Source organism: Polyodon spathula, chromosome 2 (assembly GCF_017654505.1).
Source record: "Polyodon spathula isolate WHYD16114869_AA chromosome 2, ASM1765450v1, whole genome shotgun sequence".
Taxonomy (NCBI): Eukaryota; Metazoa; Chordata; class Actinopteri; order Acipenseriformes; family Polyodontidae; genus Polyodon; species Polyodon spathula.
In genome coordinates this window covers 94,778,998-94,803,422 of record NC_054535.1, presented here as the reverse complement: position 1 = coordinate 94,803,422, position 24,425 = coordinate 94,778,998, and the positions used below count along the sequence as shown (strand labels likewise).

Genomic DNA, 24,425 nt, shown 5'->3' with positions numbered 1-24,425 from the left:
AAGAGACTTTTTTCTGTTGCTTTACACTTTCTGCAGACCTTTTTGTGTTTTCTTTCTTCATTTTTTTTTTTTTTCTTTTTTTGCAAGTAAGAAATATATCAATTGTTGACTCATGAATTAATACACAGGATATTGCTGTTACTAAAATGTAGCCACGCCTAATATCAGAGTGGAAATTCACGCAATCAAAATCAATCTATGCACAGTGGTTTAGAGAGAATATATAATACTGTTAAAACAATCCATTCAAGATCATTGTTTTCTTTAACTTTGTTTTTAAACAGTTTTCTCAGTCGACCTGCATATGACCTTTAGGCGTACCCCTGGTTGCAAACTGCTGCTCTACAGGATCATATTGAACAACGGATCTGTAGAATAATTTCCATCTAAATACCTATTACTTTCTGGTTAGTGAGCCAATATGGACAAATCACTGGATAAATAATACTGTTTATACCCTTTGTTTGACTAGTCAGCTAGCTGATTGAATCCTTGTGTGTTTCTTGAAACTTGATAAACACCCTATAACGATCACGGCTACAATATTTTGATCAGAGGTAGGTGTGCAAGCTATTAATAGTACTATTTAACTGGGCAACATTTACCTGCTGCCTGAAAGCACTACATACATTCCCTCTCCAAAATAGAAACTAAAAGAAACCGTGCTTGGTAAATAACAGACTACTTGATATTTGCCCAGCTGCATGTGAAAGTCAACTACTTTCTTCCAGATAATTTAAGGTAACGTTATATATATATATATATATATATATATATATATATTATCTATATATATATATATATATATATATATATATAATTTGAATGAGGCAGTTAGGCCTAATATTAAAGGAATGGAAATTTGTAAAATTTAGTGTCCATTTATTTTAACTTGTTTTCCCTGCAATTTAGAATGTCCATCATCACATCAACTCTCGACAACAGCTGAGGAGAATAGAATGTCAAGGGATCATCTCTTCTTTACACCCAGGATCTTAACAGCAGATGTTTGCAACTACCTGCCCCTGCTGGACAAACAAGAAGCCTGCAGGCATCTGTCCGCTCATTAGGCTTGGATAATATTGATAATATTGAACCACACTGAAACCAGAAGACCATGAATAGCTTATGATGAAGATAAAGAAAACATTAAGGAACTTGACCTGTTGATTTGCTAGTTTCATAATGACCTGTGCAAGATGAAATGTGTCAGGAGCTTGCAAATCTCAAAGCTATTGTAAATTAAAATTAACTAAAATCTTCCCCTCAAACTAACTCTCCTGACTGCTTAATCACCAATGGGAATTATTATCTGACCTGCTCAGCAGATGTGACTAGACAGGAGTATACTATAATATTTCTAAATCCACCCCTGTATGTGTGTGCATGTATAGATGAAATCTTGTGGGGTTATGCCAGCTTGATTTCAATTTAAAATAAGCATTAGCACATTTGAGAAGGATTGTGAAAGGAGAGGTAAATGCCATCAGCAACACCCTATAAAGTCTCAGCTTGCAACAATTCTTCTGGCTTGGCACTCAGCATCAGTTTGTTTATTTTTTGTTGTTTGTTTTGTTTTTGGAGTACGTATAGCTTCTCGTATAGCTTCTCTACCCTTGCCCCTCAGTGGTGGAACGACCTGTCGATGGATATCAGGACTGTTTAGTCCCTGACCACCTTCCGGCGCCTCCTCAAGACACAGCTTCTATAAACCTCGCAACTCTCCACTATAATGGAGTACTGTATAAGCTAGTTTTACATTTTAACTTAAGGAGAGGTCAAAGGTCGCAGGCAATAAAAAAAAAAAAAAATCTCTTTACAATACAATAGGCTTCCCAAGCCAGCTTGGAATAATAATAATAATAATAATAATAATAATAATAATAATAATAATAATAATAATGCACTGGCTCTTTCATTGGTATTGCTTTCTGTAATCAATAGAAGAGACTGATGCCATCTCATTTGAGTTCATAAATAGCAAAATGTTAGGCATGCTGCAATTTAGTAATTTATAAAGAAAAGTTTAAAACGTCATATTTTCAAAGCAATTTGTAGCTAGATAAACATGGGACAGTTTCAGCTTCTGATTAAATGGTCTGTTCTGCTTTCAACATGATTTTGTTTTATTGTGTTCTTCTTTTGTTGCTGTCGGTTTGTGATGTATTGTCATAACCACCCTTGTAAATTAAGTTTTTGTTTTATTCTTTATTTCCTTTGTACTATTACAATAACCACCAACAAGTCAAAACTCAGAACATAAACAATAAAAATACAAACAAGCAGAAAAAAGAAAAACATTGGGAAGGAGCGTCATCAAAATAAAATAGCATACATATCCAATGCCCATTTGTACAGGTACATCCATGACGTTCAGTACACAGTTCACTGTAGGCCTTTGGGAAGAGCATAATACATTTTTGTAATTATTTTTATTCTACTGCCCTCCCTCCAGCAAAGTCATATAGGGACCCCATATCCACAAGAATATATGATGCATGTTGTTGATTTTGTAAATCACTTGTTCATAAGCAGCTATTTTAGTTAACAAGTCTACCGACTCCCTAAACGGAGTGGGGGATGATGACTTCCAGGTCCTAAGTGCAACCCTGTCGTTAGTTTCAGTCATCACCAGGTGATTTGCTGATAATTTAATTCTATACCCTCAGGTATAATCCTTAAAATACAGAATGCTTGGCTCTGGGGAAACAAGATTTCAAATACCTTGCTCAGAAAGTTCAGTATTTTTGACCACGGAACCTGCACCATTTGACATTCATAAACCATATGTAACAATGTGCCCTTCTATTCATTCTACTGGGTGTCCAGTAACTCCTGAGAACAATTTTACAGTTTATTAGACAGGACTGTATTTCTATGGAGCAACCATGACCCAGTCACCTCTTTCAAGTTATCCTCTGCCATAATTGTTTTAAGGTCCCTTTCCCATGTTATCTTAAGACCTTCTAATTTAGCAGCTTGACCCTACCTTAAAAGACTATAAAATTGACATGTCCCTCCTGTAGATTGCCATGCTTGTTGGCACAGCTGCTGAATGCCTGACATTGGGATCAGAGGTTGTAAAGTGGTCATGGCAATGATACAGTGTCTTAGCTGGAGGAATTTCCAAAAATCTATTTTGAAATGTTATATTTGGCAATCATTTGTTCAAATGATAGCATGATTTCGTTTTCATTAACAAAAGATCCCTGCTTTTACCCAGGGACCCCAGCAGAACGTCTTTTTATCAATAAAACGTTGTTTGTTACACTGGATAGAAGTTTTGTTTGTAAAGAGAGGGGTCTCTAGGTTTCTCTAGCAACAGCCAATACAGGATCTTTAACAGGACTGGCCTGCCTGTCTGTGTAATAAAGACCTGGATTGGAAAAGAGTCTGTAAGCTCTTTTTCCATATTAACCCACACAGGTGCTTGTTCAGCTACAAGATGAGTTTTGTATAACAGAGAGTGAAAAGCCACAATAACGGCAATCTTTTGGGATACCTAGACCCCCATCCATAGGGGAAGCAAATAGTTTTACTTTATTAAAAGGTGTTTTTTTTACCTGCCCAAAGGAACGTACTAACAGCTCTGTTATATCTATATAGAAGATGTGGAGGGAAATGGAGTGATACCAGGTAGGTGATATAATTGATTTGGAAGGCGGTAATCATCTTTATAACTTTTAATGTTACCCAGCATAGAGAGGCCTAGTTTTGTCCAATTTTGTAAGGTGCTTTCAATTTGTTGGACAAGAGGGAGGAGGTTTATTTGCATAATGTTTTCCAACCCCGGGTGAGCTTTATGTCCTTTAAGTTCTTCCATCTGGAAACCATTTAAACTTCCAGTGTTCTCTTATACACGGGGACATATTTTAGACAGTGGCATAGCCTCTTATTTTGCCAGTTGATTTTATATCCTGATATCTGTAAAAGGAATCTATTAATGAGAGACAGCTGTCTGTGGGTTGGATGACAGCACTAATATATCACCCGCATAAAACAAAAGCTTATGTTCTTGCTGCCCTGTGCAGATACCCACAATGTTAGTATTATTTCTTAGGGCTACCACAAATGCACTAGAGCAAGGGCAAAGATTAGTGGGCAGAGGGGGCACCCCTATATTGTTCCTCTGTTAAGCAGAAAGGGGGAAGACATTACTCAATTTGTAAGAACTGCTGCCACAAGGCTTGTCTATAACAACTGTAACCAATGTATATATGATGGACCTAAACCAAACAATTCCATAGTCCAAAAGAGATACTACCATTCCACGCCGTCAAAAGCCTTTTCTGCATCGAGGAAAAAGGCGACAGTGGTTTCTGAGCTTTTCCTAGTCTGCCATAATAAATTTAATATTACGTAAATTATCTACTGAGGTCCTACTAGTTGGAAGGCCCATCTGCATAGCATTATGAAAGACTGCTAGCAATTTAGGAGCAACCTCGTCTGAGAACTGCTTATAGAAGTCTGCAGGAAATATGTCATCACCAGTGAACTTCTCTGCACTAAGATCTTTGATAGCATGTTGGATTTCCTTCATTGTAATATCTCCCAGAAGTGAAACTGTTTCCCGCTCTGATGAAGTCGGCAGGCTAATTAACGAAAAATAAATTATTTAATTTATTATCATTTTTGGGGCACTGGGATGCATAAACGTTTTGATAACATGTCTTAAATATGTCCTTTTTTTGCATTATTAGTTGGTTTCCATCATTCATCATTCCAGATGAAATTAAAGTTTGGACATGCTGCTGTTTAACCCTTTGCGCTAGTAAAATACAGTTTAGCTCTATTTTAAGTTTATTTATGATGTTTGACACCGAGGGTTCAGGATGGGGTACACACAATTTCTCGAGATTTTTAATTTAGTTTTCTAACGTGTGCTGTATACTTTATTTCTTAAGAAAAGAGGAATGTTGTATAAGACAGCCTCTCAGATAGGCTTTAAATACATCTCATGTCACTCCAGGGTTGGATACTGATCCCTCATTAATTTCCCAGAGTTCCTGTATTTCCTTTTTAATAAAATCACGCAATACTTTATTTTGGAGTAGAGAGGTATTCATATGCCACCAAGGAGTATAATTCCCTAACAAAGTATCAATGAATAGTATGATCTCTATCGGGGGCATAATCAAACAGAACAATATTACCAATTGATACCTGCTCAGTTACACAAATCAGGTCTTTCGACAATAGAAAGTAATCTATTCTTGAATAGGAAGTATGTGGACGAGAAAAAAAAAAGTATATGCCAAGTATCAACAAGACCGAGTTCTTCTGATATTGTTTCAACGTCTAATCTACTCTTTGTTGTAGTCTTCTCAACCCTATTAGACCAGAATTATTCCGGGCTTAAAAGGCATGTCATATGCAGACAGGCTAAAAGAATTGAATCTGTTCAGTCTTGAACAAAGAAGACTATGTGGCGACCTAATTCAAGCATTCAAAATTCTAAAAGGTATTGACAGTGTCGACCCAAGGGACTTTTTCAGCCTGAAAAAAGAAACAAGGACCAGGGGTCACAAATGGAGTTTAGAAAAAGGGGCATTCAGAACAGAAAATAGGAGACACTTTTTTACACAGAGAATTGTGAGGGTCTGGAATCAACTCCCCAGTAATGTTGTTGAAGCTGACACCCTGGGATCCTTCAAGAAGCTGCTTGATGAGATTTTGGGATCAATAAGCTACTAACAACCAAACGAGCAAGATGGGCCGAATGGCCTCCTCTCGTTTGTAAACTTTCTTATGTTCTTATGTTCTTATGTCTAAGAGCACATATGTAATGATTAAAGTGCCCTCCCATTATAATGTGGTCATTACCTAGCTGTCTAACAGCGGCACAGACGTCGTGAAAGAAACCAGATGAGTGAGTTCGGGGCATAAATATTTATTAAAAGTACATCTTCTACCAGCAAGTGCCAGGTCTAAAGCCACCCATCTTCCCTCCTCATCTGAGAGCTGTTTATGTACTTGTGCAGTAAGGTTTCTGTGAATAACCCTATCTATGTGATAACCTTACGTTTTTTAGAAGAGTAGGTGCTAAAATAGACCTGACCCACTGTGGCAAAATGGTTTGCAGTGTGCAGGTGTAAGGTGATGCAGTGCTCAGGAATGATTTGAAACAACACAGTTCACGATTAAACAGCTATTTATTTGCTGGTAAATAATAACTGGCTCTACACACCAATGTGTATTGCTCAGTTAAACCACAGGGTTCAGCCCTGAAATAATAATGCACTAATAATAACACACAACACAGACACGACCACTTATCCAAACAGTTAGTGCTCTTTGTGCAGGCGGTGCTACACAACAATTGTGAAACAGTGGGGCAGTGCAGTCCGGGTTCGGTGCTGGCCTTTAGTGGTAGCTCCTGGCTAGTGTTAGCCATCTAACAATGACAAACAATGACAGTTAGAACAATAAACCAAACAGAACACAAAACATCTACGGTTATTTTCTATCTGTACTTCTTTTACAGGTCCCTCCACAACCGTAACAAAAAGAACAGATTGCTCAGCAACATCCCGATATACTTTCAGTCACGCCCCCTTCGGTAGTGAATGCAATCACGTATCCTCCAATCCATGACTGACACATTGCCTACCCATACTTCTGGTATTGTGGCTGCGCCCCCTTCCTGGATGGTCGACTTCCAGCTGACCCTGGAATGACCTTTCATACCATCCAGTCCGGGGCACTTTGTTACTGTTATATAGCTCCCTCACGGGTTGGGAGGGAGATTGCTGACTCGGACTCATTCGCTGTCTGTCACACCCACCCAGTCCTTCCTCAGTTTGCTTAAGTGAGTTTCTTGTAACAGGGCTATGTCCACCCTCTTTTGTTTAAACACATAATAATTTGTTTTTCTTTTAATAGAGTGATTTATCCCTTGATGTTCCATCACTTTTAATGCCCCTGCCATGGTACTCTATTAACACCATATTTTAAAAGTCCCTGGGTCTGTATAATGGCAGTAACACGGTCTCTAATCAATACTGAATTCAATAGCATTTTCTCTGGGTGACTTTCCAGGCTCTGCTGTTTAATGGACAGTATGCAAAACACTGCAGCAAAACTGCCAACTAAAAAAATCTCTGAACCAATTCAGATTTTCCACAAAACATAAACATAACATATATATATATATATATATATATATATATATATATATATATATATATATATATATATATATATATATATATATATATAAAATGATAAAACCAGATAAAACACCCCCGATACAAAAAAATGAAATCAGTGGATAGCCAATTAACACCAGAAAAACTGAAAATGGTTAATCAATTTACATTTACTTTACCCTTTTCTCATTAAAAAATAAAACCTACTACAAAAATAATAATAAAAACAGTTCCCAGTGCTGTTGGGCAGTGTCCCGCCTTCCTGACTTGTATCTATCATTGATTCATTCTGAATACTTTAAACCCGCCCCAACTACTGAGTGACAGCAAATTCCTACACTTCTATTGGAGACTCCACTTGCAACATTTAAAACGAGATTTCAATCAGGAATGGAGGCTTGTAGCGGGATTTAAAGCTGTATTACAGTTAAGATACAGAGGATTTAAAACAGAACTATAGAGAAATGTACAAAAAAATCTACACACAAAAACCCCAGAAGAATGCACCCGTTAGCATAGGGATTTTGTTGTGGAAGACTGGAAAGGAAAGAAGGTACAACTTAAGTGTGCAAGTACTATCGAGTTACTACTATACATATTTTGACAGAAAAAAAAAACGCTCAAGCATTTTAGAAAGTAAACGAAAACATTAACTGTTGAATAATTAGTTTGCCTTCTTCGATGCAGAATGCTCATTTCTGCCAGAGAAAGTCAACTAACATGTAAAGTGTGTGAGTAGCTATCAAATGTACTCTTATATCATTCTTTCTCAGAAAAGAGTACATTACTCTGTCTGACATTATCTTAACGGTTTTTCCTGCAGCAATGCCCAGTATTAATGTTTCTAGTAGTCATGTTTTAGTAACATGGAATAAAAATAATAAACACCCACATCCTCCATTGTATAGTTGCTATCTGAGCTCACCCACTGTACAGAATATTCATTCTGACTATGCCTAGAAAAATGATTTTCTTTAAAAGCTGAATTCCCATTGGTTAATTGAAAATAGCACATATATAAACACATGCCCACACACATAGGCAGATATTTAAAATCTCAGCCATTAACCAAAGATTTTAAAAGTACTGTGTCACATTATCTTTCCAATCCTCTGTTTCTGTCAATAAGTTCAAGTTTCAGTCTGAAATCTCAAATTGTTTTCCTGTTACACCGCAGATCTCCCAACAAGTGACCCCCGAGAGTTTTACCCTCACTCTGGCAGGATTTGAGAGAAAACTTCTAACAGCGCTGGGTGATGAAAACCAATGCTGTGTGCCATTGATTGAAACCGTTACGATCGCCGGGTACAGAACAGCATATCGTAGCCCCTTGTGATCTTTCTTGGGATAGATCCTGGAAGAAAAATGCATGGTTTTTCCTCCATTCAACTCAGCCTTTCTCATGGGCAGCTCTAAGCACTGCCTCCCTTGCGGTATACCGCAAAAAGCACACAATAATTTGCTGATGGCGTCCTTCGAAGCCAGTTCTCGGACCCTGTGATCTGGCTTCTCTCTCAGGCTCTAATGTGTTGTCGGGATCTAGGCCCAGCGACTCGCTCAACAGAGAGTTTAAAAAACTCTTAATATCTCTCCCTTCCATGTTCTCAGGAATCCCCACAATCCTATCTGCTCCATTTTCTGTGCTAGCAAGTCAATCACAGGCTCTTTTACCTGAAACCGATCCTCCAGGTTAGATATTCAGGTCTCAGCAACCCTCACTCCCAGCTGCTGTACTGACATTTTCAATGAGTCTATGCCAGCCTTTACCCCCACTAGATCTATTCCTTGTAAAATACTTTTAATGCTACTTATCTCTGTCGCAGGTCCTTTCTCTGGTGCAGCCGCCATGTTACGCTCAGCAGTTGAGACTTCTGATGTCAGCTTGTTTTGTTTGTTTTTGAGAGGAAGATCTTTGGTGTTCTGCTTCAGGATTGACTGGCATAGCAAATTAGTATCTAGTGTAGGTGCTATAGGGTTTTCAGCACCACTTATATATTTTTATCAAAGGCGCTGAGGGAAAGAGGAGTCCAGCAAAGCAGAGCCTTTCACTACACGGCCATTTCGGGTGATCGTCCCATGTGACGTAAAATAGGTTTTGATCTGAATAGGAACTTTTGACTAAAGTCCCCTCAGCACAGTTAACGGCAGTACAAGCTGTCCACCACCAATGTCTCCAGTCCCCAGGCTCATGCACCCCCTTATATAACCTTTTGTCATTTCCAACTGCTGTCCAGCACATCAACCAGTCATATCCATGCCCTGCAACTTCTGAAAACAACAACACACATTCTCCCCACTCAGTAAATAAAAACTGTTGAGTATTTATTTTCATTTCATACAGTATTAAATGGCAGTGTTTATAACTGATAGTGAAAAATAAATAAATACCTAGATAAAAAAAAAAAAATGTATATGTGTTGATGTACGTAATTATGTTTTTCTTTTACCAAATATATAGGCTATCCTTCAGCATAGCTAATTCTCAGAAATTAACATTCCTTTTTGTCCAGTGGGGACCACAGCGTTACTCTCATCAACCAGTATCAAGAGGAACCGTGCTTCTTTGCACCAATAGGGACCACAATGAGCATTACACTGGCAGGAAACTAACATTTTTTCAGATCAAATCTTAGAATGATGAGATGACTTTAAAAAAAAATCTTCAAAAATAGTGCTTGTTTTTTCAACTAATCATGTAGCACTGACAGAAACAGAACATGCTTGCTAACTGAAGGTTATAGTTTCAAATCCCACGCATCCCCGACTTATTTATATTATATAGAAATTATATTTTTGTAATCAAATGGTAACATTTTAAAACATAATTAAATCATTTAATACAAAAAATAAGTGTGTTTGTTCCCTAGTATATTTCCATGTTGACAAAACAAGTCAATTGTCATTAAACTAGGATGCGTGGATAAAACTCCCTGGGGTCTAGTCCATTCTAAACTATCAACAAACCGTTGCTATATAGCTAATTCTAATGTCAAGCATGCCAAGGCTCTGTGCTAACAGGGTTATGTTAGGATCAGATGTTAATGAACAATAATAAAAAAAAAATTAATACAGAAAATTCCTGGAACTGTACAGGTCCAAACTCTATGGCATTGTCAGGTCCATTACTGAGCAATTCTTTATGTTCCTGTACAAACCAATATGATCATAAAGCCAAGGCTGTAAAATAAATCTAATTTAACTATTTATTGTAAAGATTAGAGACATCTGGACAGAGTTCCGTCAATTCTGAAATAAAAGCAGTGTAGTTAAAAAAATCATCCTTAGATGTTGGCATTAACTCCAACTTAATGTGCAGTAATGCACATGACAGTATCACGTGTACTGCTCCTCATTGATTTCCTATTCATATGCTAATTACAAAAGCTGAATGCGCTATTAACGGCATGTGATTAATGCCATGCTATTAAGCTAAATTGGAAAATGTTCAGTAAAATGATGTTCCAGTACAAACTGTTCAATGCTCATTTTTCAGTGAGGGCCAGGTCTATTATCAGAAGCAGAGATCAACTGATGATGTAGAAAACTATATGTGTTTCAACTAGACCAATGTTTCTGCTAATGTCCCAGAATGCATTTTGCAATGTAATCTAATGCAGGCTTGTATTTTGTATTAATTCCTCTTGGCTCCAAGTCCAAATCACATAATTTCTTGTATTTCCTTCCTGGACATACTGTACTATGTGAAACATTATTTATTTAGGTCTAACCCATACGAACATACGCTGCACTATCACTGTACCTTTTATATGAAGCAATACATATTACACTAAACATTAGGGTTATATTACAATACTTAATGCTTTGCGTTGATCAACTCAGTCGGAAATCAAATGTTAACAATAGTGCCACTGTTTCCATCAGCAGAAAAATGGTCTCACTGACGTTTACAGCAAAGAGCACATGACTGTGATATGAACTCAGGTTGCTCCAAATCACAAAAATTGTTATGACAAGCAAAGACGTAACATAATATAAAATGTTGGTTCTGTTTAGCTTAAAAATAAAACCACATACTCGCAGTTACTTTTTCTTTTGGATCATGTTACATATGGACACTCACTTCATCCATCAGAGCACTTTATATTCCAAACATACATTCATATTGTTCTGCAGCCAGTGGAAACAAACAGGATCAATTTCCAATTTCAGGTCAAAGAATTGTATATTCTTCCCTATGATGTTAAAGTGCAGAAGGTAATGAGATATACTGATGTAAAAAATGATTACAGTCTTCTTTCTTAGTTCATTGTCAACCTTTCTACGCTCTGAAATTGCTGCAATAAACATCTAATTAGTCATAAAAACTGTTTACTGGCATGACAGCAAAGACTTTCATCATCTCAGCTGACTGCTAGTAAGAAGTTACAGCTGAAAACGGCAGCGCCTTTCCCATGACAGAAGTGCAGCAGAAGTGTACATAGGATTTTTAAACACTAACATGTATCCCTGTTTTCTTAATTTCTTATAAGGGAGATGGGCCCGAGGCAAGGCCCCAGTCAACTAAAATTAATTCAGAAAATATTTTGAAGCAAACATTTATATAAAATGTTTTAAAATGTACAAGGAAATACTAAGAACAATGCTACTTAAATCATTCCCCCCCAAAGTTGTGTCTCAGATTTTTTAATTTTTTTTACTAGTTTTTTTACAATGGTTTTATTCCTCTAAAATAAGGTGCCTTTTCATTTGCTTCAAATTAGGGTTCCTTCGACTGTGACATTAGTAGTCGTTCTACTGCTACTGGTAACATACACGTTAGGTTATTATGCCATTCAACTAACTTCTGTATTCACGCCCAAAAATTGTTTTGGCCATGTTCATTGTTTTTAAAATGTCACTATCATGAGCTCTTCAATGATCCAATTAGTTGTCTACTGTTAAACTATCTCCGCCTGTCCCAGACTGGCATATTTACTATTTTATCACAATTGGGCAAAGTGACACACAGATGATAACAATAATTAAGTAGTCCACAATTAGGGGTGTTGCGATATGACGATAAAATTATAATAGTGATAAAAATTCTGACAATTACTGTACCATCAATATTTTTCAATATCGCGATAATTATTTATTTACATTTATGATTCGTCAACATCAAGTCATAATTTGTAACGCTAAATTATTTATACAAATAAGTTCAAATTGCAGTGATGGAATTTTTAAAGTGATCTGCCAGTACCATACTGTATACTTCGTCATGCATACTCTTTTCCAGTGTAGAAACTGTGATCTTCTTTTCTGAAGCTGTGATTGGTCGTGTTACGAGACCCACTGTGTAAGATTAAATACGTTTGAATCACCTGCACGTTTACGGCACGCACTGCACTACAAGATGACAGACAGTGAAGAGAGAAAGCAACTGTACCCCCAAAAAAACAAATTAAATCAATAATATGGGATTATTTTGGTTTTAAAAAAATGATGACGGTCAGACTGTTGAAGAGGGGGGTCCAATTTGTAAAGTATACAGAGTTAGTGTTCTATGCAAGAGCAGCAACACAACAAATATGTTCACACATTTAAGAGATCACCACCACTGAAAAAGCCTGGACAATTATTTTTTTTAGTTAATACAAACAAACAATGGGGAGGATGACTGAGTTCTTTCTGTAAGGCTTATTTTATTTTACTTTGGAAATGCTACAAATTCTTTTTATATTATTTCATAGAGTTCTGCTTTTTAAATATTGAATATTGTACCAATGTCTATTGTATTATAAGTAAGCACCATATTGTTTTAGTTAAAGTTTAGGCTATACTGATTTCATACCTATTATAACTTAATAAATAGTAAACCGTATAAATTTGTCGTGTTTGTCGTGCTATTATCGTGACAATAACACACACAATAATGCATCTATAATCCACAATAGATGCATTTGATTTTGTCTGTTTTACTCAAAGACTGTAATGTAACCCATACATCTCCTGAAATCCATTCGTTTTGTAGGACTAGTCTATAACTGTTATAGTGTCACAATGTGCATGTCAAGGAGCGTGATTCAAAGCCAACGGAGCCTTAGCTTTACAAATATACAAGTGATGCCAATAAAACATGTCTAAAGACAGGTGGAACACATCTTACAATATTATATTATAATCAAGATGCCGCCAATAAAAGGTACAGTTTATTCACTTCCTCATCTAAAGTGTTCCATAGTAAACCCGATAAATTTGTCATGTTTGTAGTGCTAGTATCGTGACAATAACACCTACAATAATGCATCTATAATCCACAATAGATGCATTTGATTTTGTCTGTTTTACTCAAAGACTGTAATGTAACCCATACATCTCCTGAAATCCATTCGTTTTGTAGGACTAGTCTATAACTGTTATAGTGTCACAATGTGCATGTCAAGGAGCGTGATTCAAAGCCAACAGGTTTTTTAGTTAGGGTACATGTTGCACATGTTCAATTATTCTTAGCTTTACAAATATACAAGTGATGCCAATAAAACATGTCTAAAGACAGGTGGAACACATCTTACAATATTATATTATAATCAAGATGCCGCCAATAAAAGGTACAGTTTATTCACTTCCTCATCTAAAGTGTTCCAGTCAAGCTTTTAAAATAATAGTAATTTTGTTTGCTCAAGAGAAACTGCGGCATCTGAGATGTGTCAGAAGATGGAGACACAATCGAAAGGCTATAATATTACCAGTATAGTAGTTGTTGAAATGATCAACGCAGGTCCGGCTTCAAAATGAACAATTGAAATAAATAAAATTTTTTATATATATATATATATATATTATATATATATATATATATATATATATATATATATATATATATATATAATATATTGGATCTGGAGGAGCACAAGAAACAGGAACACTAAAGTATGTTCTGCTTAATGGTGGATTCTCCATCGCTCTCTGATTCTCTAACTTGCTCACTATTATTACGGTCTGTGTCTGGTTTAACTACAGGAACCCCACTAGTGTAAACTCAAAAGTCCTAACTCAAACCTAACATGAACTACACATTTCTGTCTTGCACTAATTTTACTTGCAAACAGGACAGAGTCACGCTGGCCAAATTAAACAAACAAGGACAATAAAGCAGACTGAAATAAAGTTCAAGGTAATTTACCCTTTCCCAGCTACCACAAACTGCATAATACTGAAAGTACTGTACTGTACATATTTTCTTTTCCCATTTGCACTTGTAATATAGTAGGTGACGTACTCTCATGCTTTAATGTACTGCAATACAGTGTTCCCTTCTGGCACCTAGAAATTAAAAAGCAATGTAACCGTTACTTCTTGTGTTCTTTCTCATTTAAGAGTTAAATGGGACTTGCATTCAGGGGCTTTTTTTTTTTTTGGTCCGTATTTGGGGGTGGGACTTGAATTTGAGTAAACACAATAATAATAATATTAATAATAATAATAATAATAATAATAATAATAATAATAATAATAATAATAATAATAATAATAATAATAATAATAAGGGTGCATACCACAGATAGTTTATCCCAAAACACATGTACAGTATGTAAGAAATAACCCATGCCCTGGGTGCATTGTCCATTTTCTTATAAAATGACAAAAAAAAATTTAAAAATAATTACTGAGAAAAAATAGTCCCTCAAGGTTGTTTGATTGTAACATATATTCTGCACTTTTTTTTATTTGCCACAAACATTAGATTGAACATTGCCATTTATGGTAACATTTTTCGAGATGAAATGACATTCTTGAATTGAAAGCAGACTGATTTCCCACATCTGAGGGAGGACTCATGGAACAGCCAAACACTGCACTGCACTGGCACTCGAGGGAGGGGCTTCCAAGTGTTTTATTTATTTATTTGTAAGAAATGATCCTATTCAGGCTTTACTGTCTTAAAGAGAAGCTGACCAATAATTTCTGAGGCTATTTTCACACCAATGCCGGTAACCGGCATAATTTCCCTAGATTGTAAACCAGCATTAGATGATATGTGGACTAAACAACTTCTGTGTCAGTTTGCACAGTGCTGCAGTCCTTCCTGTCCGCGGCGAGCACAAGAGAATTCTATGCCGAACCCGACCTTGTTTAAAAGCCCAACGTTTGTGTCAGCAGAGAGCAGGATTTTGTTTTAAATGTTTTTGAAATTGGAGGGTAGTAGTGATATGTATCTGTTGTGTTGAGTTTAAATATTGCACGCTCGCTAGTCAGCTTTATAAGGCGCTAATTAGTTTAATAAGTAGATGCCGCTGCTGCATATACAGTATATTACATGCTGAGTGAGACTTGCATGGTGAGTTCTCAGATGGCTTTTGAATAGTGTTACTGCTACTGCTTGCCTCGGAGTTTTCTTTGTTCTGTTCTCTGACTAAATAAATACCACAGTATATTTGCCAATTTTGCTGTCATTCTTAGAGATGAAGAAAACAGACTGTTAAGTGATTTAAATGCTGTTTAAGTTGTATGTTGATTACCTACAGGCATAGTTATTATAGTCATGTGATCTTGTTCAGCCAATCACAGCACTTAATTTATCCAAGCCATTTTATAATCAGAATTCTCACGCATTCAGAATACTCCACTGCTGTCATAAGAATGTAGTGATTTCTTGTAATCCTGATGACCTTCCTCTGTGTTAATGATCTCAGGATTTTATTGGGACTGCAATGAAGCTTTGCAATACATTACCTGACATAGGGTGGCTCTGATCTGGTCTGAAAGTACTTTATATTGGCACATACTTTGCAATGAATGTCCTAGCCTAGCCTGGTCCTGTAGCATTTGCTTTCCTGTATCTGGGGTTTGATTTTAGTTGTGGTAACATGAATTAGTATCAAGGAGTATTAAAATAACAAAATAAATACAACGTGGGTTCTTGTGTATATGGCAATGTGGCAAATGCCCGTCCCTGTGTGTGTTTTGTGTTGTGTGTTAATGTTGGTGTATAGTCAATGGTACACGGGATATAAACGGGTCTGTGTAACACGAGTGTTTAAAATGTATATTTGTATTTAGGCACGAGGATTGCACAGCACTTCACGTGCAAGTAAAATGTAATAATATGTGAGCACGGGGAATTGCACTTTATTAATTCATGTGCAGTTGTACCGCGACTCCAATTGAATGATTGATTAGCAATCAAGTCACGGTACAGCTGCATAAAAGCAGCATGTTTTCACCCACTCTGGGTTGTGTGTTCGGTGAGTGGAGAACAGGACTGGAGACAGAGGTAATAACTAATAAAATAATAACTTAAAGTTCAAATATCTGCTCACCGTGTTGTGTTGTGTAGTGTTTAGTCTGTTTTGTTTGTCTATTTTTTGTTTTGGCGAATGTGCCGTGTCCTGTGTTTTTGTGTTTGTTACAACCGTTTATTTTCTGGCTGTCTGTTCATTTATTAAATGCTGAGTGAAACCATTCGCTCAGCTCCACCAAACTCCACCTCTCTCTGTCGTTTATTTCCTGTTTCTGGTCTGACGTCACCCACTGCAGCCGTCTTTGTGGCAATTATTGAAGTTTTATCATGAAAATAATTGCCACTGTTTGATTTCTTTAACGCTGCTGTATACTGATACTGACACAGTTTTCTAAGAAATGCTGTCTTTAATAAAGAGTTTGCATGAATACACTTAACATTTCCAACACCAAGCATGCAATGGCAGTATACTCATGGTGTTTGGGCACTATTCAAGGCTTTAGAACTCCAATCAGACAATAGCCTACATTGCATGCAGAAGCTTATCTCAGTGTGCTTTAATGATGGCTGTTTGGTTTATTGCTTTCTCACATGCATGTATTTAGAAAGGCTAATGGCTAATATTTATATTTATTATTTTGAATAGCCCTCAAGTGTGTTTTTACCCATGTTAGCTGAGCTTTCATAGGTACTTTCTAAAAACATTGAAGTAAATCACAGGGGTTGGATAAAATATTAGAAAAACCAGCTACAACACTGTCAATAGGATGCTGTATGTACAAGAGGAACCTTGAAATACAGCAGACCTGCATAACGCACTCACACATTCTTTAAAAAATAAAATTACATTTTCAAAATTCAGCAAAACGTGATTAGATTAGAAAATATAGGTCCGAACCACATATTTCAATGACAGATTTCCAATACATATTTCTTAATTTGATGACAGATTTATGTTGCAGATTCCATCCTAATGGGTTTCCTATCAAATCAACTAAAATAATAACTTGTACCTTGCTTATTTCGAAGCACTTGACATGAATGATTTAAAGTCATTTAAAGCAAGTGCAAACAGGATCATGTTGGCTTGCTGTGAGTAACTATTTTTCTTATTTACAAAGCAACCTTATCAACCTTATCAATAATGTTGTTCAAATAATTGCAAACCCTTCTTATCTGCTTGGTAACTTCCAGTTGCTCTTGACCATTCCGGGTTCCTTCTGTAAACTGACTACAGAAATCGAGTCAACTCTCAGTAAGCTGTAATACTTTTTCATTTCATTTAACCTTTATTTTACCAGATAAGAAGATTGTGAACAAATTCTCATTGACAACAACAATCTGGTCAAGAGGCAAACATCCCAGCAGCACAAAGCAAACAAATACAACATAGAATGAATGAATAAATAAATAAATAAATAAATAAATAAATAAATAAGCAAATACATACACGTGCATCAGACAATAGTGAATTCAGATTCTGATTAAAGACATCCTCCGAAACAAAACTGTGTAGTTTTAATTTGATTCAAAATTTATTCCAGTCAATAGCAGCCGCAAACTGAAATGAATTATGCCCAAATACAGTGAACACTCTGGGAAGAACCAGTCTAATAAATTAATCTGATCTTAAATTGTAAACTGAAGTAGGGAACTGTATTAGGTTGCACAGATATAATGGGTTTTTCCCAGTCAGGGTTCTATAAACTAACCTAACCTAAGTTTGCCTAGTGTGCAATGAAGGCCATTCAACCATAATTTACAGATAGCAGTGATGAGTAAGATAAGAAGCACCAGTTATAAATCTTATATCAGAATGGTATAAAGCATCAAGCTTCCCCAAAGCAGCTTTCGAGGACATTGTGTAGACAACATCACCATAATCCAGAATTGGAAGAACAGACATCTGGTCTAAAGTATACCTAGAGGAATGTGTAAAACATGATTCCCTTTCAATTCAAAGACAACCACCAACCAATACTTTTGGAACATGCCTGCCACAGGTTAAGTATTAATTTTATATCAAAGCTGCCGATAGGCCCTTCTGTGGAGTGACGTCCTCGGTCCTGTCTGACCGAGGTAATAAATTGTCACTACATGGAGAACTCGTTCTCTTTTGCATCGAACCTGTGAATACGTGTGATTCGACCTGGGAAGGTTTGGTGGTCATCTTTTCTTTCAGGGAATCATTGATTGCGAAAGACATAACCAATTCTAGATTTGACAGGTTGTTCCCCCAATATCTTATTTGGGGGTCATATTGGTTAACCAGTAGCACACATTATCTACAAAAGGGCAGTACAGTATACAGAAATGATGTTTCCCATCTGTTGTCTGCGCACACTTCACGCTGAAGTATAGTAGGTCATGGATTTCATTGTCACATAGGTAAACTAGGTCGCAGGGATTTTTGGAAGCCTTGTCCTCCTGTAATACTTGGTCCAATTCTCAGTTTTGACATTCTCGCAACTGGAGAAGATCGAAAAAGGATATCATTGTGTACACTTACAGTGCAACATATGGTCATTGAAAGTAACACAGGGCACAAATAATTGTTCACTTTTTTAAGTAGGAGTGTAACAGGGGCTTCGATCTGTATTACGCTTTGTACAAATAGGAAGTAAGTCATGATGCCCGCCACCTTTCACTAGGCATACCAGGGCCAGCAGGCAGAGAATTACAAAATCTAAACATTAAAATATCTTATATATATAAGATATATACTTATATATATATCGTAGTATTATGAAACAATATATATATATATATATATATATATATATATATATATATAATATATGAACACACACACATTATGTATATACAGTCTCTCCCTTATGTTAAACCATATATTTGAAACATGTTTTACATTCAGAGTGAATGCATTCCAAGAATCTGGAGCCTTAAGCGCGAAATCATTCCACCTCTGCATTATGACCCTATATATGAAACTGTATCATCTTTAGATGCAGTACTAAGGAATTCAAACAACACATTTCTGGTGAATTAAAATATTAAATAGCATAGAAAATCTCTAAAATTTGATAAACAAAACCAATTTAGTTTCTGGTACAGTTCATTGGTTAAGATCACTTCATCAACACTACATCAGCACAGTATAAACCTCTAGGATTGTTGCAAATTACACTTGACTTGTGTAGGTCATCCCAGGCACAGAAGTTCACCAAATTCATGTTCTAGTCACATTAGTTATAACCTGAAAATTAACACACCATATTATCAGTCTGTAAAACGAATGACTCGAAAGGGTTCAAGTTTTTTTTGACGATAAACATGGTTGAACTTGACCTAGAGAATCACAAAACACAGTTCTGTCCCAATTATGAATACGGTAGTTCTTTAACATTGCTAGTCCCTTTCACAATAATTGTATTCAGTCAGGACAATCTTGCGTTAAATAACCACCTTTATTATAATACAAAATCTTAAAAAGATTTCCAAAAAACATTGAACCCAAACAATGGTTCAAGAAATAAGCAGAGTAAAAATAGTTGGAGCACAGTCTCACCCTTCAGAGCATCCTAGTGCCACCTGCTAAAAAACAAACAACAACATAATAAATCTGTGCAACGTGTTCATCCCGGTCAACAAATGAAATTAGGCAGAGGAGCACTGTATATTCCCCCTTACCCTCCAGACAAGGCTGGGAGTGAGGTTGTGGTGGCTGGGAAGGAAGTGGTAATAGTGGTAAGCACAGCAGGACTGAGTTTGAGAAGTAGGTTTATATAACCTGTAGGTTGATGGAAACTTCCCAGTAACTGGCTTGTACATTGACCAATAAAATGTACTATTGTGGCAGGGCGATTGTCCTGCACAATGGGTAATTTAGTGTTAGTGTAATTTGTATGTGGGAATCGGTTTATTGTGTGTACAATATGACTAAACAGAATAAACAGAAATGTTCCTTGCGGAAGTGTATTTGAATTATTGTTTTACAGACAGATGCTCGATTGAGACTTGCTGCCTGCTAGGCTTGGTTGAGGGGAAGGGCAGCAAGTGCTTGGCAGTGCCGGACCTCAATCAGCAGGTGGGCGGGTCTTGACAGAGTGTCCGTCAGTTCAAAAACATCCATGGGAGATGGCCATGAGACTTGGCGCTAAGGAGGTCTGGAATCCTGTTGGAAACTGCTGACTACTGCATGGGTTAATCGGGATCAAGGTTACTGTATTCACACAAGAAGAAACTGCAGCCGGCGGCGGTCGTGTGTATACCGGGGCGGGGTAGGAATGGAGCTTAGTTTCAGACAACAGCCTACAGTATAGAGAGAACTGGACTCCAGCAGGACTTCCTGGTTAGGGGAGTAGCGCTAGCCGTTTTTACGGCACCTTTTATTTGTTGTTTTTTGTACTGTGTTTTATTTTGCATTTTTGTAAACCTTGCTGTATTAGTCCTCTGTGCTGGTAACATCACATGACCACTTTTATTTATTTACTTTCTGTTTGTTTATTAATAAATCCTGCGCTCCTGTGCTGGGGTTTTCAACTCCACCCCAGTTGTCTCTCTGTATTGCTTGAACAGCGGCTACCCACACACGTGACACGAGCAAGATCCTGTCACAACTAGGCACTTGTATTACTGATACGATAGATTTCCTGCCTGAAAACCTTGCAAGCTTTATATTCCTTTTAAACTAAATAAACACACACACACATTATATATATATATATATATATATATATATATATATATATATATATATATATATATATATATATATAAACCAATCTGAGCCACACTTATAAACAGGTCACTATGGTTTTGCATGTCTTTGTTTCTGATCTCAACAGTGCTATTCCTTTCTTTTGCAATTTAAACAACAAATCTACCAGTACCTGAATTTGCAAACTCAAGTTTCTTCTGTCTGTGAAAGCATACAGATACACTTTGTCATCTTCCTAGAGACTCTGTGATTTAACCAATAATATTGATTTTGTAGAAGAGTGTATCATTCCTCTGCTGCTACCTCTATGCTCTGTGTACTCAAACCCCCCTTTCACACTGGCATTCACTACCCGGGTTGGAACCTAACCAGGTCAGGACCCGGCGTCATGCTGGTCGGCAACACGATTTCACACTACTTTTAATAAAGCAGGGTTTACCTGGGTGACAGACGCGAGTACACAATGCGTGTATCAATGCCCCAGAAGCAGTTAGTTACGGACACTTTCATGGTTCTTCACCCCTGCTGCAATCTGGCTCCTGGTGTGTCTCAATCAAGAAAAATATGACGAAACAGAAATGTTCCTTGCAGAAGTGAAACCTTCACGCAGGCGTGGCTGTTTGTTATTTTGTCAACTTACAAACGACCTTCATGCATTTTGCCTCACTCAACCCAGGTCAAAGCGTGTCGATCCACATCCTGAGGTGGGTCGCTGCAACCTGGATCAACCCGGGTACAAATCAGGTACATAGTTTCAAACTACACGGGATTGTGACCCGGGCAGCCAGAACCCGGGTCAAGACTCAGGTAGGAGTGCCAATGTGAAAGGGGCCTAACTGTCTGCTTTTAATGCCCACTGCTGTACTTTAAGGCACTTGAGTCAAAGGATGTGTTTCTTAACAACTGATTTCATGCCGCATACATTATTTGATGCAATAACTTTGGAAGATCACAAAACTACAACTGCTTCAGTAACAACATACAGCGAGTCTGAACATTATTCGCACAGTTACTGCACATTTTAATATGTATAGTCTTATAATTCTATACAGTATTAGTTCCCAACAAAACTAAGCACCTCATTTTATTTTCTTATATATATACACACACACACACACACACACACACACACACACACACATATATATATATATATATATATATATACACACATATATATATATATATATATATATACATATATATATATATATATATATATATATATATGATGAATACTGAAGATCAATTAAAAAAAAGATATACAATTTATACATGGATTGCAGTTACTAAAAATATTAAAACAAATTATTTTGTCAGTTAAGATGGCATAGGTAAAACAGGCAGATAACTAGAATAATCTGTAAAGCTATTTAGTAGACGAGTTTCAAGGACGTAATTGGTGACCAATGAAAACACTGTTTACTGAAGCAAGGGAAAAGGTACTGTAGAAAGGCTTCATGCAGAATTCACAATTGAGCTTATAATATAATGTATTTTTAAGTAATAAATTACTAATAATAAAACTCTATAATAGTGTATTACACAACATTCTTAAAAGTACATGGTTTTATTGCTACCTCTTTGGGAGAAAGTAACGTTTAAGAGATAAGTAGTTTCTATACTATAACAGTATACGTATTTTCGTGACACATTATGTTACAAACCAATTTGACTGAATTATTATTTTTTTTCTCTATAACCTACAGCTGCATAAATCACACAAATACAAGTATTTCACGGTCTTGTTAGCAGGAAGCCCTGTACACCCTGTAGAAAAGTGTGTTAAAAACGACTCAGTTCCACAATCTGGTGTTTCACTGAGGACAACCTAAGTTTCACTGTTTGAGTGTCTTTTTTTTTTTTTTGTATTTATTTTTACTGGGGAAAAAAACCTCTAAAAATAATACAGTAATATAAATGCACCTATCTGCACTTGACAAAAAATGAGAGGAAAATAAAATTATCGTGATAATATAAGGAAGCCAACAGTTTATGTTTTTTTTTTTTTCTGGTTTTCTGATTTTCTAAAATGTAACAACTGTATTTTATTTTATTTTTTATTTTTTTAATAATTCCATATTCCTCTGTGCTTGTGTTATGGGCCTCTGCAAAGTTTGTATGAATGTAGCGCGAATTCCTGACAAGCAGTCACCGTTTTAGACCAGTGAATTGTCTTTAACATAAATAAAATTAGTTTTGCATCAGAAGGTTAGAATATTCATTTAAGAATATGATTAATTTCCATTTGAGCTTTTTTATTCATTAAAGCAATTGTTTTTAAGAATGTTGTATTCAGTTTCAAAAATTCAAAACATGTAATTATTATTGGGTAGCTTGCTTAACAGGCATTTCATTAAAAAAATAGTAACACAAAATATGTATAGTCCATATATGTATGGATAAATAATTAAATGCGATTTCATACGATAGGAAAACATGAAGAGCTAATAATTAACTAACAATTCGCCTTATATATACACTTGTTAAGAAACACATACAGTACATCAAATCGTTGGCTTATGTTACTTACTGTACTGTAGGTAAATTCAATCAAAGCAACGGTCACATACTGCGTATTTAAAATATATTCGCAGTTACACCAACGGCATTTATACCACAGTTCAATACGCAACTGTTTTGATTCTATTGCAAACGTTTAAAGACATTTTCAATACATTGCAATATATGTCTTGGAATATCATCGAGCAAAACTTAAAATGGTAAATTACACTGACTTGTGCGCTGCATTCTCTTTCTTTTCTTTAAAACAGCTTTCTTACCTGAGGGGTTTGATCCTTAATTCTGAGGTGCTGCAGAGTTTGGTTGCCAAGGGATAGCATAGTCCCTCACGGGTAACAAACCCAAATACCTGCAACGACGTGCACGATTGCCTTCAGACAAGACAAATGGTATTCCAGCGTAAGAGCACCGGTATCAGGGCAAGTCAGTCTGAAACAACTGTCTGATGGATCATAAACTGGACTCTCACGCCAGGAGGTGTGAACTTCAGCAGCTCACTCGCGGCACTGGAGGAACGCGGACGAGACGAGTGAGGCGACAGCACCGCACAGTGGCAGAGACTCAGGTTTCATGGAGCGAGTCAGATTTGGAGCGCATTTTTCAATTAGTAAATTACTATTTAGTAAGTATAGTACATTATCATAATTAGCATAAGAACACAAATATAAGAATATAATTTATATAGCCTCATCAGTCCCTTTATCCGTTTACTTAGCTGTTTGGATTTTCAGTATAAATCATAAACTGTAGGTTTTTAGGAGCTTTTAATAGAAGGGAAGATGACTGTCTCCAGTTCACACCTGGCAAATCGAAAGAGTAAAGGTAAGATTCGATTTTAATTGTTTTAATTAAACATTACCAATTAATGTTGTAAGGGTTTCAATTAATT

General features: G+C 36.4%; 1 protein-coding gene across 1 annotated transcript in view; it reads right to left on the bottom strand.

The window, feature by feature from the left end:
- LOC121328581 (5-hydroxytryptamine receptor 4-like) overlaps window positions 1–23,940 on the bottom strand; it is a 35,614-nt gene extending 11,674 nt beyond the window's left edge. The window contains exon 1 of the mRNA XM_041273354.1: window positions 23,797–23,940. The gene's annotated coding sequence lies outside the window, so the exon portion shown is untranslated. The remainder of the gene's footprint in view (window positions 1–23,796) is intronic.
- Between the last annotated feature and the right edge of the window lie 485 nt (window positions 23,941–24,425).